The following is a 17,503-nucleotide window of genomic DNA, read 5'->3' on the forward strand; positions in this document are numbered from 1 at the left end:
ATTCTAGCTTGTGTGTACCCCTAAATCTCCTCAAACTTCAATGGAGAGGGCTGGTTGAGGCAGGCACATGCATTCTTCTATGCATTACTCAAATCTCAAATCCCTGTGTGTTCCCTCCAAGTCTTGATAGGGGCTGATCAAGGCACACACTGCATTACACTGTCATATTCCTCTATGGGTCCCCCATTCACTGACCAGTGCCCACTTGCTTTATAGGGCAACAGACAAAGAAGACATATTGCCAGCAATAGTCTCACAGTTTCACATTACCTCATTCCTATATCTCACTGCACAAGTGTGGGAACTGTTTTGAACCATGATCGTGAGAATTAGAGATTGTTATGGCCTTGGATCCTGAGAAACTAAACTCTAAAATGGGTAACAAAATCCTCCTTACTTATATGTTGTCAACTGCCTATTGGATATCATCTGGAATTTTTATGGTGCAGCAGATGGAGTGCTAGACCTGGAGTCAGGAAGACCTGAGTTCAAATCTGACTTTAGTTCCTATTTGTTTGACCTTGAGAAAGTCACAACTTCTGTCTGTCTCACTTTCTTCAACTGTAAAGTGAGGATCATAATAGCACCTATCTCCTAAGATTGTTGTGAAGATAAGTGAGATAATATTTGTAAAGTGTTTTCAATTCCTTAAAGTGCTATATAAAAGGAAGAGAAGGAAACAAGCATTTACTAAGCACCTACTGTGTACCATGCATTGTGTTAAGCATTATAAATGCTAGCTATTATTAAGCTCTCCATGTCTAAAATGGAACTCATCATTTCTCCTCCTAAAGCTATCTTTCCTCTAAACTTCCCTATTTGTGATGAATGACTAGCCATTTTTAACCCTCTATATTTGCCTGTTAATCTTTCTCAGAGACAAGATCACATATGAAATACTGAGCAAAAGTGAATGTTAGCTTGTTTACTGCTTCTGGATAGCATGCTTAATATGAGTTTATGATACTGAATGGTTAGACCTCCCTGCCAATGAGCCGGAGACCGCCTTTCTTGACAGTAGGCTTATATGAAACAGGCTTATAAATGTACACACATATGTACAATAACTGCTTTACATAGTCAACTAGGACTTATAAAGTACCCACTATGTGCTAAGCAATATAGAAAACTCCGTATGCTGCTTTCAAAGGAAATCTGATCCTTAACTGTTAAAAACACACTTTGAGACATGATAACTGAATCCATACAGAAAAGCTTTTGGGTCCAGACCTCTGATGCCCCTTCACCCACCCCTTCCCATGAGAAGCTTCTTATTCCTACAGGTCCCTTGAAGTCTTTCCATTTGGGCAGAGCAGAGGTCAGAACAAAAGTCAGCTCATTGGATCTTTAGTGGATAATGAGGCAGTTGGGGATCTGCTGTGGCTGGGATACCCTGATCTGTTCAGTGGCTAATAACAAGTGGCTATGTGACTTATGCAAATGAAAATGAGGTAACCTAAGTCTGGACAATTTGGGGGTAACTGTGAAGGAAAGCTTTATGGGGGATAAGGGAGGGGAAAGAGTCTCATACTGATGCAGAGCCCTGTAAAATGCACTAATTGGTACCAAAGGATGTAGATTGTGCTGGAATAGTGTTTTCAACAATGATATCCAGAAAGGGATCACCATACTAGCTCTATGACTGACAGAAACTAGATTCCACCAAGTGAGCCAAAAAGGAGGCCCCCAGACATAGGGTTCCAAAGAAAACAAGGAAAATGATGGCCCCAATGGCTATATACCCAACCCTGCTAACACATAATTTGGGTGCCTATGGTACAATCAGTTCTTTTAAGTTCACAAAGTGGAATGAAGACTGAGCATCTCCTTGTGGCCCAGGTGAGCATGTAGAGCTCTCACAATACCATGAAATTAACAAAATTTCTTGTTTAAAGTCCCAGTACAAGATGACAAAGGGCCAGACTGCTCCTTTACTGAATCATCATCCATATCCCAGAATCTTCCCCAAGGGGAAGAATTTGTTCTGGGTCCTCTTCTCTTCTGTCTCTATACCCTCTTTTTGATGATCTCATCTGTTGAGAACTTTCTCAGTGCAGATGACTCCCAGATATCTACTTTATACATGTCTCTGTCTAGCCCAGGGAAAGAAACAAAAACTACTCTACTGGGGCAGCAGACAATCATAAGAGATGTTTGGAAAACATATGGGTAGACAGGGGACCATACTCTCCTCTGCTCCCCAAAAAGGAAGTTAAACGTCAAGAAGGCAATAAGCCCATCTCTTTCATTCCTCTCTATCTTTTACTGTGATATTTACCACTTCTGGTGTTCATCCATTGAAACTCCCCCAGGTTCAAGGGTTACCACCAAGAGAAGGCCTCCTATTACCAACATAGTGTGGAAAAAGTCATACTTCATAAAATCATGGAGGGGGCTATTGATGGGGAGGGTCCAAAAAGGGTTCTCTAACAGGTTGATAAAGAGCAGCTAAATCACAAGAGTGAAGGAAGCAAGTTTTGTTTTGAATCCAGTGGCCACCAGGATGATAAGAGCCATGTTGAAGACATCTTGGAAGATCTAACAGCAAGATAGGAAAGGACATGAAAGAAACGTAATCAGCCTAATGGCTCCTTGAGTGTGTTCCCACCTTCCCAAAGCTGAGTCTACTTAAAAGATGGTAGTGCGTTCGGCTTTACTTCTCAGATGCACAGAGGACAGTGATGCTGTAATTAAGTTGTGAGCTGACTGAGATAGAGAAGAGAAATTGATTCACAGAATAAAGATCTGATTGATTGACTAACTGGCTGATTTTAGACTGTATTGTAAGTTCTGGGACAGATCAGCCCCACAGGGTAAACAAAGAAGCCCCATAACTGGAAAGACTCAATGGACTATGTTGTTAAATGGCCCAAGTCTGCATGGCACCCATGAATATCTATGGCCTGAAATAAACAAGACCAAAGAACATGGGCTACAGGCCTCAATGGCTTGTAGTGTGATCTCTGGAAGATGTGACAGTTGTACATTTATGAGGGGTGCAACATAACTTGTGTTAAACTGGTACTTGGGCTAATTTAAGTATGGGTGAGCTACTGGCCAATCTTCCTTTTCATGGTGAGGGGCACTGACCATGTTAGGAACAGGAGACAAATCATTCTGATCAGTCTTCTGAAGAGAATTTCCCAAAAATCTTATAACCCTAATGGACTTTTCTAAATGAGTGCTTTCCTAATATGGATAAGACAGACAAAAGGGATGAGCTGAACTAAAGAGTGAAACAAATAATATCAATATGTCAGGAGAAGGGAAGTAATTGGAAAAGTCAAGGGGACAGAGAGGAAACAGGAACCTGTTTGACTACTGTGCGGGTAGGGGAAGGCTCTGAAATGCTGAAAAAAAAAATGGATAAATGGTCATGGCAAAGGGAATGAAGAAGAAGTGTGCAGGTCACTTACAGTGAACATGTTCAATTCAAAGTATAGGAGTTATATGAACATGAGGAAGAGAAAAATTCTTCCTCCCAGATGGGGGAGATGCAATCCAAGGTGGGGGCACCAGCAAACATGGACTTCCCTTCTGCCTGGCTCTCTGCTAAGAGGAATAGCAGACTAGCACCCAAAGCGACATTCCTAGGAAGACAAAGGAGCAGAGAGAGTGAAAAAAAAGGAGATCAAGCTGTCATGCGACTCAAATCCAGCAAAGCAGAAACATGCGGCAAATGAAAATGTCTAAAAAAATTAAGCAAATTCTTGGTAGAAAGATCTATACCAGTCTCATTCCTAATCTTAGACAGGAGGACAGTTGGTTAGATGCACTGTTTCTTGACCACCCAATCTTCTCCAATTTAAGAGTGGGTAGGTGTTGGAAAAATGAATCAGTTTATTTTCATTGTACCGGAAAGAGGTGATTATTTGGTGTTACTTAACCTTTCTAAGCATCACTTCCTCATCTGTAAAATAAACAGAAAGGGCTAGATAAGCTTTAAGATCTCTTTTTGCTGTTATTGGGATCACTTGTTAAACTAAATCTGAGGCCTTCTAGAAATTGTAATGACAGAGACAAGAAAGGTCTATATGACCCAAACCCCAATTTGTTCCCCTTCTAGAGCTAGAAGTGATCACCCCGAGGCTAGACAGTGCACAGCTTTGCAATAGTCCCTAGGGCAAGTTCATTGTGCATCCATACACATGGTTACCTTCTGGTGAAAGGAGCATCACATGAAGTGTGCCCAGGCTCAGGTATCCATGCAGCAACTGCTTCCCCCTTCTACCTCTGCTCCCCAAAGGTCAGGCCTTCTGCTCTTCAGTGACTGAGCACTGAGTACACTAGACAGTCCCCAACAATTAATCTCACTCACCTCAGCAGAAATCTGAGGTTCTACAAAAGGCCATAGGCCATGACGTACAGAAAGATGGGAAAAATTAACTCAAGAACAGATTCCCACTTGATACTGGCTACATGTGACCATCCTTTACAAAAATTCTCTGATAAAGCAGGGACTTTAAGAAACAAAACAAAATGATCTGAGCCTCTAATACATGATGCCAGTATGCTGATGAGATGCTGGTATGAACTGCATAGGTGATCTCAAAGGAAGGGTGGGAGAGCAGCTGTTCAGCATGGGCTGAGGTGGGATTCTCCTGACTGAGTTTCCCCACAGACACCTGGCAGACTTTAAGCCTGACAATGTAAGTGGATAATCTAATCCTGCCTGGAATTGACATGAAGTTGGGGAGATATTGTTTCCCTGCAATGTCCCTACTCTTGGTGGCAATTTCCTATAATCAAAAGGTTTGTAAGTAATCAATTATAGATTATGGGTAGGGAAACATCCAAGGTTGTCTAAAATTAAGCTATTAGGCACAGGAATTTAGACCAACAACAATAAGTTAGGGTCCTTTAATTCTTAGTAATACTGTGGAGACAATTAGGTCAAGAACTTGTGAAGTTAGCAACATAAATATTATCTGTGTCTCGGTTAATGTTTAAAAAAATTTTTTTTTGTGGTCCATATTGTAAATGCCTTAAAAAGATGTATCACCTGATCAAAAGTTTGAATTGCTTTATCTGTTATAAACTGTGTTAAAAATAAATAATAAAAAAAAGAAATAAAACAAAAATCTGCCCACAATTACTCATTCACATGCTGCCTGTGAGGTACCATAGGAAGCTTCAAGGATTTTTTTATCCCACTAATTGTCCAATAGAAACATATCCAATAATACAATTCATTTTTCCCACAATACAATTCATTTTAACAAATACTTGTTAAGCAATAAAGCAGAAAAACTAAGAGAGGGCTAAGGAAAATAAGAGAAGGGGAACTCCTCCCCTTCCATTGATAACAGGGGATCCTTTGAGGTCAACCAGAAGCCATCCCAATGCCATATGGCCCTGAAGCCCAAAGAAAGGATGTCAAGATATCTTTAGCCCGGGAGCTCCAGTCAATTCAAGTGCTTCTGCTCACCATTGCAACTTCATGATTTTTACTTAAGATGCTGCCTTTCTTCTGAAGATTCCAAGGGTTTTAAAGTAAAGAAGCCACTTGGGAACCAGATGAATTTTCTGCCACTTAACTGATGAGATGCTGGTCGATATACTGGGCACTCTATAAAGAGAAGTATGATCTGACTATTCCTGAAGTGTAAAAATTAGGTTTGGAGGCAAAGATACCTACCCTGTTTTGGATTGGTCACAAAGCATAGGTTTTCTTCTTCTAATTGGACACAAAGAATCAACTTCCTTTTTCTGATTGGACACAAAGAATCAGTTTCTTTTCCCTGATTGGACACAGTGAACTATTATCTTTTTTGGTCACAAAGTATCATTTTCTTTTGGATACAAAGAATCAGTTATCTTTTTGGGGGGAGGCTTGGCTACAAAGTATCGGTTTTCTTTTCTTTCTTTACCTTTTTTTAATGTTTTATTAACTCTTAAAAAAACACCATCACTTCCCAGTGACTTTGCACCCTCAACAGAACCTCTTTTCTGTAATGAATAAGAAAAATAAGAAATTTGTTTTACAAAATCGAGAAATCGACACGCTAGGTGGGTCCTACACCAGCTGTCCACCACCTCTTTGTTATGGGGAGCAGCATGTTTCATCATCAAGTGTCTGTGGTTTTCCTAGGTCTTGGAATAGGGTTATGGGTAAGAGTTGAGAAGGTGGGGTCTGTTATTACCTTGGCAAAAGCAAAGAAGATACAGGGAAAGGAGTTCTTCAATTCTGCTTTCCTGGTTCAGTAGTGGTGTTTTATTCACCAAATCACTGTTGCTTTTAAAAAAATTTTTAAATGTTTTATTGATAACTTGTTTTTCATTGTAGTAATTTCCTGATGTGCCAAACATCCTCCTCGTGCCCACCTCTGGCCTTGCAACAGAAAAATGGTTAATGAAGTCAATGGACACAATGACTCTATCTGACTGTATAGGCAATGTTTTGCACTGGTAGCCCCTACCTCTCTAGAGAGGAGGGAGCTGCATTTCCCAATCTTGCCTCCAAAGCTAAGATTGGTTATTACCATTATGTAGTGTGTGCTTTTGTTTTAGTGGGTTTTTTAACAGTCCTTGTATATATTGTTTTCCTGGTTTTGCTTACTTTGTTCCAGATCAATCATGTAAATCTTTTTAGGTAAAATCTTTCCAGATCTTTGAATTCCTCAGAATGATGACCTTGAGGGTTGTATTGACATACCTCAATTTGTTTAACCATTTCCCAGTTGATGGGCACATACTTTGTTCTCAGTATTTTGCTACCATAAAAAGTGCTTCTGTGAATATAATGCAAATTCTTTCCATCTTTGACTTTCTTGGAACATATGCCTAGCAATGGATTTGTGGGTCAAAAGGTGTGGACTGCTGATTTCCCCCAAAGGTTTTCCAAAATTATTTCCTTGACTAGTCAGACCAATTCTAGTTCCACCAGCCGTATGTGAGTGATGATGATGATGATGATGATGATTCATAGCTTGCATGTATATAGCATGTTAAAATTTGCAAAATGCTTTATAAATATCTTATTTTATCCTCACAACAACCATGAGAGGTAGGTGCTATTATTATCCCTATTTTACAGATGAAGAAACTGAGGCAGACAGGTGAATTGCCCAAAAGTCACACAGCTAGTAAGTGTCTGAGGCCAGATTTAAACTCAGATCTTCCTGACTGTAATTCCACCACTCTATCCACTGAGGCACTTAACTTCCCCAAGAATAAAATACCCATGAATTTTCCATTCCTGGCAGATGGAGTTTAAGTGACTTTCTTAGGGCAAGTGTGTAAACCCTTCCAGCTAAGAACCATCTAAGACTGAATTTGAATTCAGGTCTTCTTGACCCTAGATTCATTGGAATTCTATCTACTGCACTACCTAGAAGCCTTAGTGTATATATTAGGGAGCCTGTTACCCCCACAGCCCCTCTCACATTTTTACCTTTTATTATCTTTGTCAGTTTTGCTGAGTGTGAGGTGAAACCTCAGAGTTGTTTTGATTCACATTTCTTTTAGCGATTTGGAACATTCTTTCTTGTAGTTGTTAATAGTTTGTGATTCTCCTTTTGAAAATTGTTCTTTCATTTCCTTTGACCACTTATCCAATGGGGAATTGGGGTTTCTATATTTGTGCTAGTTTCCTTATTGCGTGTGATGCTCTGAACCAGCTCTGAACAAGCCAGTACAGCCAGCAGTACCTTTGATGGCTGGAGTCAGGAGCAGGGAATAGAAGGCACAGGAAGAGCTGGAGGGAAATACAGGATTCTTGTCCTACTGGCCCTTATTCTTCTAGAAACATGATTGGGATGAAAGCCAGCTTTGGAACATGGCTCTTCTCTCATTTTAATTCACTGATGTTTATAAACACGGAAAGGAAAAGAGGAATACTTTGTATATCCATGAGATCTCAGGATCTCAATTTGGAACGGCCCTTATAAGCCAATTAGTCCAATGTCCTTATTTTATAGATGAGAAAACTGAAGTCTGGATGGGGGAAGGGACTTTCCCAAGTTATGGTAAATGGCAAAACAAGGACCCAAACTTTTCTGATTCAAAGTCCAGTGTTCTTTCCATTAAACTGTCCCCTGAAAGAATAGAGGGTTTTGCTGGTGACCTTTGAGATACAGGAAGAGACTCCTGGATGCAGCTCAAGAGACCTGCCAGCTTCTATGCTAAGAATATGTTGGTATCAGGGAAGTCAATATTTGTAATGCAAATATTCTGGAAGCAGAAAGGTCAGGCAAGCAGTCTGAGTGCAAAGTACATTGCTAAGCAAAGGTCAGTTTCTCAGAGATTTCAAGGAAGGTCTGCTTAAGGGAGATGGCCAATATTTTCAGCAGTGTCACAGGTTTCATAGGATTTAAAATGGTGAGGCAGGGCCTCATTTCATCCTCTTCTCACAGAGGATGAAACCAAGGTCCAGAGAATGCAAGTGACTTGACTAAAGTCACAAAGAGTGTGATAACTGGCAGAATTGGCACCTGAACCCAGGCTATTTTTACTCCAAGTACATCACTATCCTTGGGGATCAGCATCTTTACTGAGACAGTTGCCTATTAACTTACCTGTATGAAAATGATTTCAAACAGCACAAAACAGGCACAAGGAACACACTTCTGGACTAAAATCAACACACACTATACTGCAATAGAAAGAATGAAGAACCAGTCTAAAGGGTGATAGCCTTCACTCTGCTCACTCCATTTCTCAGTCCCATCTCCTCCTCCCCAAGCTGTATCCACTGAGACTTTTACCCACATACTGACCCCACCCACTTTTCTGTCTCCAACCTCTAGCAGCCTTTCTGCATTGAGATAAGCCCTAGATTAGCAAGAAGTCTTACCCAACTGCCCAAATGTATTGGTCATCCCCAAAATTAATGCCAGAAAAGGGCTGCTAATCCAGGATTTCTTCATGAACTCTTTCTGTTTATTCCACTGCCACCAGGTATGAATGCCATCTTCTAGGAAGGTGCTGATCAGACAGGGGTGAGCCAGATGAGGCAGGAATCTCTTTGTGAGGTGAAGGAACTGGTAAGTGCAAAGGTCAAGAGGAAAATGAGGAGGCAAGAAATGCAGAGTTGAGGGACAGGGAAAAGGGAGATATCTCTAAGATACTAATGTCAGATAGGTGAAGGGATCTGCCTTCAAAAGTAGTTTCATTCATAAATTCTTAGACCTATTTTGGGGGTGGGGGAGGCAGGGAATTATCTCTTTGGATTCTTAGAACACTTTGCATACTCCTGGCATTCTGGTTCTAGAATCCTGGTGTATTGGTAGAGAAAGTGATACAAATGGCTAATTCAAAGATGCCATGGCCAGACAGTTGCAGACCCAGGGATTTTACCTCACTTCTGAGTTTGAGGCGGCTGCTGGCTCAGTGAATAGAGTGCCAGACTTGGAGTCAGGAAGACCTGAATGCAAATCCTGCCTCAGATTAGTTGTGTGGTCTTGGGCAAGTCATGTAACCTCTAAGTCACATAGCCTCAGTTTCTCCACCTATAAAATGGGAATAATAATACTTTCCAGGGTTGTCGTGAGGATCAAATGAGATCATAATTTTCAAGTGCACAATGCCTGGCACATAGCGAGTGCTATATAAATGTTGGCTGTCACCATAATCATTATTTTTGTTAGTTCCTTATTCTTAAGATTCCTTAGGGAACAGAACCCTGGAATTCCTACTTTGGATTCGGTTCTTCTGAAACTTCTACAGACTAGGTCTTTAAGAGGGCTCTTAAAGAGAGGCTGATGCTAAAGAGTAGAATGAAAATAATAATTAGCATTTATATAGCTTAAGTTTGGCAAAGCCTTTACAAAGTATTTTATTTGAACCTCAAAACAACCCCAGGGGAATCAGAATTATTATTATTTCCATTTTACAGATGAGAAAACTAAGGCAAATGGAGGTTAAGGGATTTGCCCAGGGGTCACACAGCTAGTAAGTCTCTGAGAGGCCAGGCCTGAACACAGGTCTTCCTGACTCCTGGTCTAGAAGTCTATCCACTGAGTCACCTAGCTGCCCCTAAGCTATTGTAAAACTTCTTCAAAGAACATCACTATGCTTGTGTAATAGTTTATGGTTTAGTTCTCTAGGTAGAACATGTCCCCTCTCTCTGCCATCATTGCCTCTCAAAATCCTACCAGTCCTGGCCCAGCTTAAATCTTCCCTCATTTATGGTGCCTTCCTCAATCCCAACTCATTGTGATTGCCCCTATTGATGAACTCCTCGGGTATTTTCTTGTTTTCTCCTGGCATTCATCATATTCTGCTTTGCATTCTGGTCATTTATCTGACTGAGGCTGCTATGTAGTGCAGTGACTACAAGGTTTAGGGTCAGGAAGACCTGAATTTGAGACCTGCCCCTCAACTCTGCATTTCTTGTCTCCTCATTTTCCTCCTGACCCTTGAACTTACCAGTTCTTTCACCTCACAAAAAGATTCCTGCCTCATCTGGCTCACCTCTGTCTGATCTAATCTCAGAAACTGGCTATCTGTGTGACCCTAGGCCAGTCACTTAACCATCTCTCATTTGAAAAAGGGGGGTAGCAACTACCAACTCCCAGGGTTGTTGTAAGGATCAAATGAGATATAAGGAGGTCTTTTTGAACCTTAAAGCACTGTAAAAGTGCTAGCTAACTCCAAATGGGGTTGTGAAGAGTCAGATATGACTGAATAACAACTGGATTTTCAAGCCCGAGAAGGAAATGGCAAACCCTTTGCCAAGAAAATCCCAAATGGGGTCATGAAGAGTTGATCATGACTGAAACAACTGAATGAAAAATTGGAAAAGCAAAGATTATTAGTTGTCTTACCTTTCCTAAGAAGATATAAGCTTCTTAAAGGCAGGAGCTACATAGAATTCATTTCTGCATCTATGCTAAGCACTGGTAGTGCTTAGCATAGGGTGCTGCACACCATTTAATACTATATAAATATCTTACTGAATTAGTAAATTTAAATGCATCTTTTTTCATTTTTGGATTCTACTGTCATTTATTAAGTATCTAATACATGGAACAGCTACGTGGTATAGTGGATAGAGCAGGAGTCAGGAGGACCTGAGTTCAAATCTCACCTCAGATACTTGACGCTCACTAGCTGTGTGATCTTGGGCAAGTCACTTAACCCCAATTGCCTCATCCTGGGTCATCTCCAGTCATCCTGATGAATATCTGGTCACTGGATTCTGATGGCTCTGGAGGAGAAGTGAGGCTGGTGACCTGCACAGCCCTCCCTCCCTCAAAACAAAATCAAGTGCAAGTCATGTCATTATTTCTCTGATGGCATGGTCTTCTTCGGCAACGAAGGACGAACACACATCTAATACATTCAAAGGACTGTTGGCACTCGGGGAGACACAAAGGTAATTCAATCAAGGTCCCTTCTCGCATAGTCCTTATGATCTAGCATGTATATATATATATGTATATATATGGCATATATATTCTTATGAATATGCAATAATTGTACAATGACCATAAGATAGAAAAGGACATGATAAAGACATAATAAGCATTATGTAAGGTCCAAGGAAGAGATGATCATTTTCAATGGTGGTTGGGAAGGAGGGGAAGAAAACAGAGCAAAGTTTTCAGGAATAGGTGACTTCTAAGCCATCTCGAAGGATGGGTGATACAGAAATCTCATGTAGTGTCAACCATGGAAGTTTCTAAATCATATAACATGGCAATGCCAGCCAAACTACAAGTCCTGTTCCCCCTCCCCATTTCCATATATGTGGCTATGAGATATATCACTAGGGTGTCTCGTGCTTAAACACCATAATTCCCTACAAACAAGCTCCTGCTGCTGCTGTCTTCACCACCACCCTAATTTACTTGTTAGAGTTAGGATTAATGAGCACAGCTGATTGGTAACAATAGTTTGAGAAGATCCTCCACTGGAGGAAGTGTTTGTGGGGCCAGCAGCAGAGGCTGGAGGCAGAGCAAGAGCCAAGAAATGACATCCGAGACAAATAATGCAGCTAACCCCTTACCAAAGAATTAGAGGTGTCACAGCTGGATGGGATGGCCCTAGAAGATTACCTAGTCCAGATCCTTCATTTTACAGACAGAGGACCTCATTTTACATGTTATCCCATTTGATTCTCAGAACAAACCTAAGATATGGTCGATGCTATTGCCTCCTTTAGGATGGCTAGGTGGCTCAGTGAGTGGAGCTGTGGGCCTGAAGTCAGGAAGACCTACATTCAAATCCAGCCTCAGACACTTACTAGCTGTGTGACCATGGGCAAGTCCCTTAAGCCTGTTTGCCTCAGTTTTCTCATCTGTAAAATGAACTGGAGAAGGAAATGGCAAATCATTTCAGTATCTTTGCCAAAAAAACCCCAAATGGGTCACAAAGAGTCTGATGGAACTGAACAACAAAATCCCTCTTTTATAGATGAGAGAGGTTAAATGGCTGAAACCCCAGGATAATGAAGGGACTGTTTCAGGATTACACAGTGGTCCAATAGGATCAGGATCTAGGTCTTTGACTCCCATTTCAATGCCCTTATCATTATACCTATTGTGCCCCAATAATCAAAACAGATCAACTAGTTTTGGCAATCAAATGCAAAACCCACCAATCTCGGCATTGGAGAGACTTTAGTTCTCTGGCTAAAGACAATATTCCTTGAGAGTAGGGATTGGCTTTTGCCTTTCCTTGTGACCCCAGTGCTTAGCACAGTGCCCGGCACCTAGTAGTCACGTAGTAAATGCTAGTTAATAGAAAATAACACAACAAATCTAGACCAATGTACTACAGTTTCTGATCTTCAATTTCTGGTAATAATTATTATATGTTCACATCCACTTGTAAAATGGTCATCAAAAAGGTTTATGATCTGCAGCATCATAGAATTAAGAACTGGAAGGGACTTTCAGAGATCACTTAATCCAATATCCTCATTTTACAGATGGGCAAACTGAGACCCAGAGAAGGGAGGTAACTTACCCAAGGTTAAGTAGTACAACTGGGATCTATCTATCTTGCTAATGAGTGGTCATCTAGGTGGCTTCTACAGCTATTACTCAGCCTATTACTTTGGGCTCTCTACTCCCAAATCTATGAGTATAATTCATGAGGGAATGGATTTCAAATAGAAGCAGTCAGTTTTATTTAAAGAAAGGATTAATTCTGGGATCATAATGCCAAATGGACAGTCATGCTTGGAAAGAATACTGAGGTTGGAGTCAGAAGATCTGAATTTGAGTCTCTGTGTGATTCTGGAATCTGGACAGCTCTGGAGAGTTGAGGATCAACTCTCTGATCTTCAGTTTCATCTTTAATGGGAATAATTATGTTTGTACCACCTACTTCACAGGGTTATTATAAGGAATGTACTTTGTAATCTTTAAAGCATTGTAGAAATAAGAGCTAAGTAATAAAGTATATCAGACCCTTTGGATTTGGCACATTGGCTCATAAGACTTTGACCTAGGAAGAACCTTGGATAACATCTAATCCAAGTCTCACTTTACAGATGAAGATACAGTTTTAGTGACTTGCCCCAAATCACACAGGTAATAAATAGCAATGAAGGAATACATTTCAAGGTGGAGGCATATCTCCATTTTTAGGTCTCATCAGCTCTATCTTTGTTGTAATCTTGAAGAATTATACATGGGACTCAATGTTATTAAAGAGATGCTTGTTTGCACTACTCAAAATAGCCTATATTGCAGTTGGCAGATTAAAACCCCCCACTAAACTACTGTTTTCTTCTAAGTCAGTCAACTAGAATTTCTTAAATTTTGTGCTAGAAGCTGGGGATACAGAGAAAGACAAAAACAGTTGCTAAGAGTGGCAGAAATGGAATAGGGCCTGAAATCACAAAGCTAGATAAGGAGCAAGATTATACAGAAATTTAAGAAGATACTGGAAAATTTCTTAGCATCCCTTGAAAATACCTGGAATTAAGACTAAATGAGATGCTCGTTCTGGCTCTTACTACCTTAAGATAATTGATTTTAAAACTGCAAAGGAACCTTAGGGACCGATTTCCTTCTCTCCCCCATCCTTGACCCTCCCTCATCCTCTAGACAAAAAAAAAAAAAAAAAAAAAAAAGGAAAGAAAGAAAGAAAGAGGAAACTGAGGTCTAGGAAGGGAAAATTAATTGCCCAAGCTCAAATACCTAGTAAATACCAGAGTCTGCAATCAAATTAAGGTCTTCTGCCTCAAAATCTAGTGCTAGAGTAAAGCTCAAATTGTACAGATCAAACAATGCAACAATTCTATTTGTGGATTGGGGAGCAGTATACACTCAAGTCCCTTGTACCTTCTAAGGGGCATCTTCTACTTTATTACCTGTATAAACCTGGGCACATCTCAACTCATTTGGTCCTCGATTTCACCATCTCTTTACCCTGTTTATAGCTTGCTTTGTATATATTTGTCTATCTCCTCCTTTTGTTTCCCCAGGCTTAGCACAGTGCCTGGCCTACAGAAGGAGCTCCATAAATGTTTATTGAATGATAGAGGTACTACGAAGGGATTGAACTTGACAGTTCCTTCCAACTTCAAATCCAATAAGTTTGAAATTTTTTTAAAAGTCTCCAGGGGCGCACAAGACCCACGCAGCTGTCAGGATTAGTCTTTCCCGCTTCACACCAACCCTCCCGCTAGCCTCTGTCTGCATTCCCCTCAAGCACAACCCATCCGACAACAGAAAAAACTATACAGAGCACCCACCCTTTTACCGCACAAAAGTCTCCCTGCTCTCCATATCCCTCCAAACCTAGTACCGCCCTCTATAGCTCCTGCCCTCCCCGCGCTCCCAAGAGTGAGTGGTATAATCCAGTCTCCCCTCTCGTAGAGGGCTGTTGAAAGGGCTGGGAGGTACCACTGCAACGCAGGAATAGGGGCGGGTGAGCTGGGGATGGGAACGTCGCTCACCTGGTCCGGCAGCTCTTCCGCGGCTTCCATCATGTTGAAACCTCTGGGTGCCATGGTCGGAATCCCAATTACTTGCTGACTGATCTCTTCTCCCACCGACTGTGCCTTAGGGCCATCCGGGCTTCCCCATCACCCTATAAAGAACGGCAAATACAATCCCTGCTTGCAAGAAAGTCAGTCTAAGGGAGAGAGAACATGCAAACCACCATGTACAAATAAATTTTATGTAAGATAAATTGGGTATAATCACTGTATGCAGAGCATTATTCTAGGTGCTGGGCGAGGAGCAAAGGTTAGATAGAATGTAGCATTTGCACGCATGTTCGTGATCTCTTGGTTGAGACATAAATACAAATTAAACTCCTCAAGTATATTGTTATACTATATGTGTATCTTCCACCGTTTGTTAATGCTTCAATTGCATCATCTGTAATCTCCGTATCCCATGATAGAATATATCAGGACAATCGTCACCAGCCTTGGTGTTGGATCAGAATTCTTGAGGTCCCTGCTCTTAAACATCTCCTTCCCTCCTCCCTTTCCCACCCCCAGGCTTCCTGGGTCTCTGAGGCAGTGGGGAAAACCTCTGGTTGGAATGAGAAGCAACCTTCAGGTTCTCTCCTCAAAAATCAGGCCAAGGTCCCAGATTGAACCAGTTCTCCTTGCTAAAGTGAGCCTGGTTTATCTTTATGGACCTTTCCAGTTCAACCCATTAGCAGAGGTGACCTGGGCAGGGGGAGAGGCCTTGAGGAATACCCTCCCTCTCCACCTAAGGTGTCAAAGACAGGAAAAGGAAGATTCAGGGAGAGGTATTAATAAGGGATGGGGAGCCCCAAAGCTACATATACTGGTACCTATGAAGTATTGAAAGTATCAGAGGGAGGCTTATAGCCCTGGTGTAGCTCCTCTGGAAGGATTTATGGGAAAAATGAGGACTTTTTTTTAAAAAGGATGAGAAGACTAAATGGATTATGATTGGCACCTCTGGGGAGAGCACCCACATTTGTGGTGACAAAATACTTAAACCCAAGACTAGTTGGAGGGACCTTGGAGATGATTTGGTAATAACTCATCATTATACAGATGAGAAATCTGGAGTACAGAAAAGGAAAATGACTTTAAATCACTTGACAGAGCAGCTCTGCTGACATCTAGGCTAGGGCCTTTCCTACTAATTTCATTGCCTCCTCAGGAAGAATTGGAATTTTCTTGCCCAGCTAAGATTTCATCAAGAACATTCTCCCCTGGCAAGCAGAAAACTGACCTAGCACAGACAGGTCTAGCCTGGAAACTGCCCACCACAATAACCACTAAAGTATGTCATCTCCAGTGAATAATATCCCATAAAATGTGAGATTAAAAAAGGCAGGATCTCTGCCTTTGCAATGTTGATTATCCTTTCCCACCAATTCCCCGAACTTATCGAAAGAGGGAAGAGAACATAAGGAAGGGAGGATGATGAGAAGGTAAAATGGAAGGGGCCAGGCACTACTGAAGTCATCTGGGAGTTTTTGTTAGCTCAGAAACAATGAAATAAAGCCTTCTAAGAAGAACTACATAGTCCTTTTAACCAAGGTAAAAATGAGGCTAAAAGGAAAACCTTCCTAACTCTTAAAGCTATCTCAAAGTGGAATGGGCGACCACAAGAAGTCATAGGGTCACTGGAGAGCCTCGTGGAAAGGCTGGATGACAACTCGTCAGCTGAGTGAGGGTTCTTTTTAGGGTTTAGTTAGACTAGATAGTTGCTGAGATTCCAACAGTGATATTTTGTGATTCTCTAAGACCACTTTTGGGGATTACTTTTCTGCTTATATGGGCTCAGGTCTGCACCTAGAACCTTGCGAAAAAACAAAACCAAATGCATACAAAACATCCTGAAAGCTGCAACCCACTGCACTTTGGAAAGCTGATTTTGATAGGATCATTTTTAGCTGAGAGGGACCTTTAAGATCACTTAGTCTAACCCCTGCATTTTACAGGTGAAGAAACTGAGGCCCAGAGAGGTTAAATTATTTCCTGAGGGCCACACAGATTGTAAGTAGCAAAGCCAGGATTGGACTCTAGGTCTTCGGACTCCAAAAAATACCATATCATCTATCTCTCTGCATACGAAGATGGGTAAAACAAAAACAAAAAGCAAAACCCAAAAACTCACATATAGACAGATCCTTTGGCAACGTGTTCTCATCTTTTTATTGGATGTCATTCCTTGCACTCCCTGTGGGTGGGTTGTAGGTTTAATCTTTTTTATTACCCATTCCCTCATCACTCTCATAAGTCCAAACAATCATCCAAACCGATTTGTAATTTATCCAATATCTGAGATATAAAGGCTCACACTGAAACCTTAATGATTAACGTTGGCAAGCATGTTGGAGCTAGCTCCAACACATTCCTGGCTGTTTCCCTGTTGTTTCTTTGTTAGGACTCTTGACACCTTGTTATGATTAATTCAGGAACAAACTCTTGATACACATCTTTTGGGGGCATGCTATGTAAGTGGAGCTCATGACAACATTTTTTGTTGTTCAGTTGTTTTCAGTCCCACCTGACTCTTCGAATTCCATTTGGGATTTTGTTGGCAAAGATACTGAAGTGACTTGCCATTTTTCTTTTCCAGCACATTTTCCAGAAGATAAAACTGAGGCA

General features: G+C 41.1%; 1 pseudogene; it reads right to left on the minus strand.

Annotated features, from left to right (window-relative positions):
* Positions 1-2,240: 2,240 nt before the first annotated feature.
* LOC140500020 (surfeit locus protein 4-like) lies at positions 2,241-14,947 on the minus strand (annotated as a pseudogene).
* Between the last annotated feature and the right edge of the window lie 2,556 nt (positions 14,948-17,503).

The sequence above is a fragment of the Notamacropus eugenii genome, chromosome 4 (assembly GCF_028372415.1).
Source record: "Notamacropus eugenii isolate mMacEug1 chromosome 4, mMacEug1.pri_v2, whole genome shotgun sequence".
In the NCBI taxonomy this organism is placed as follows: Eukaryota; Metazoa; Chordata; class Mammalia; order Diprotodontia; family Macropodidae; genus Notamacropus; species Notamacropus eugenii.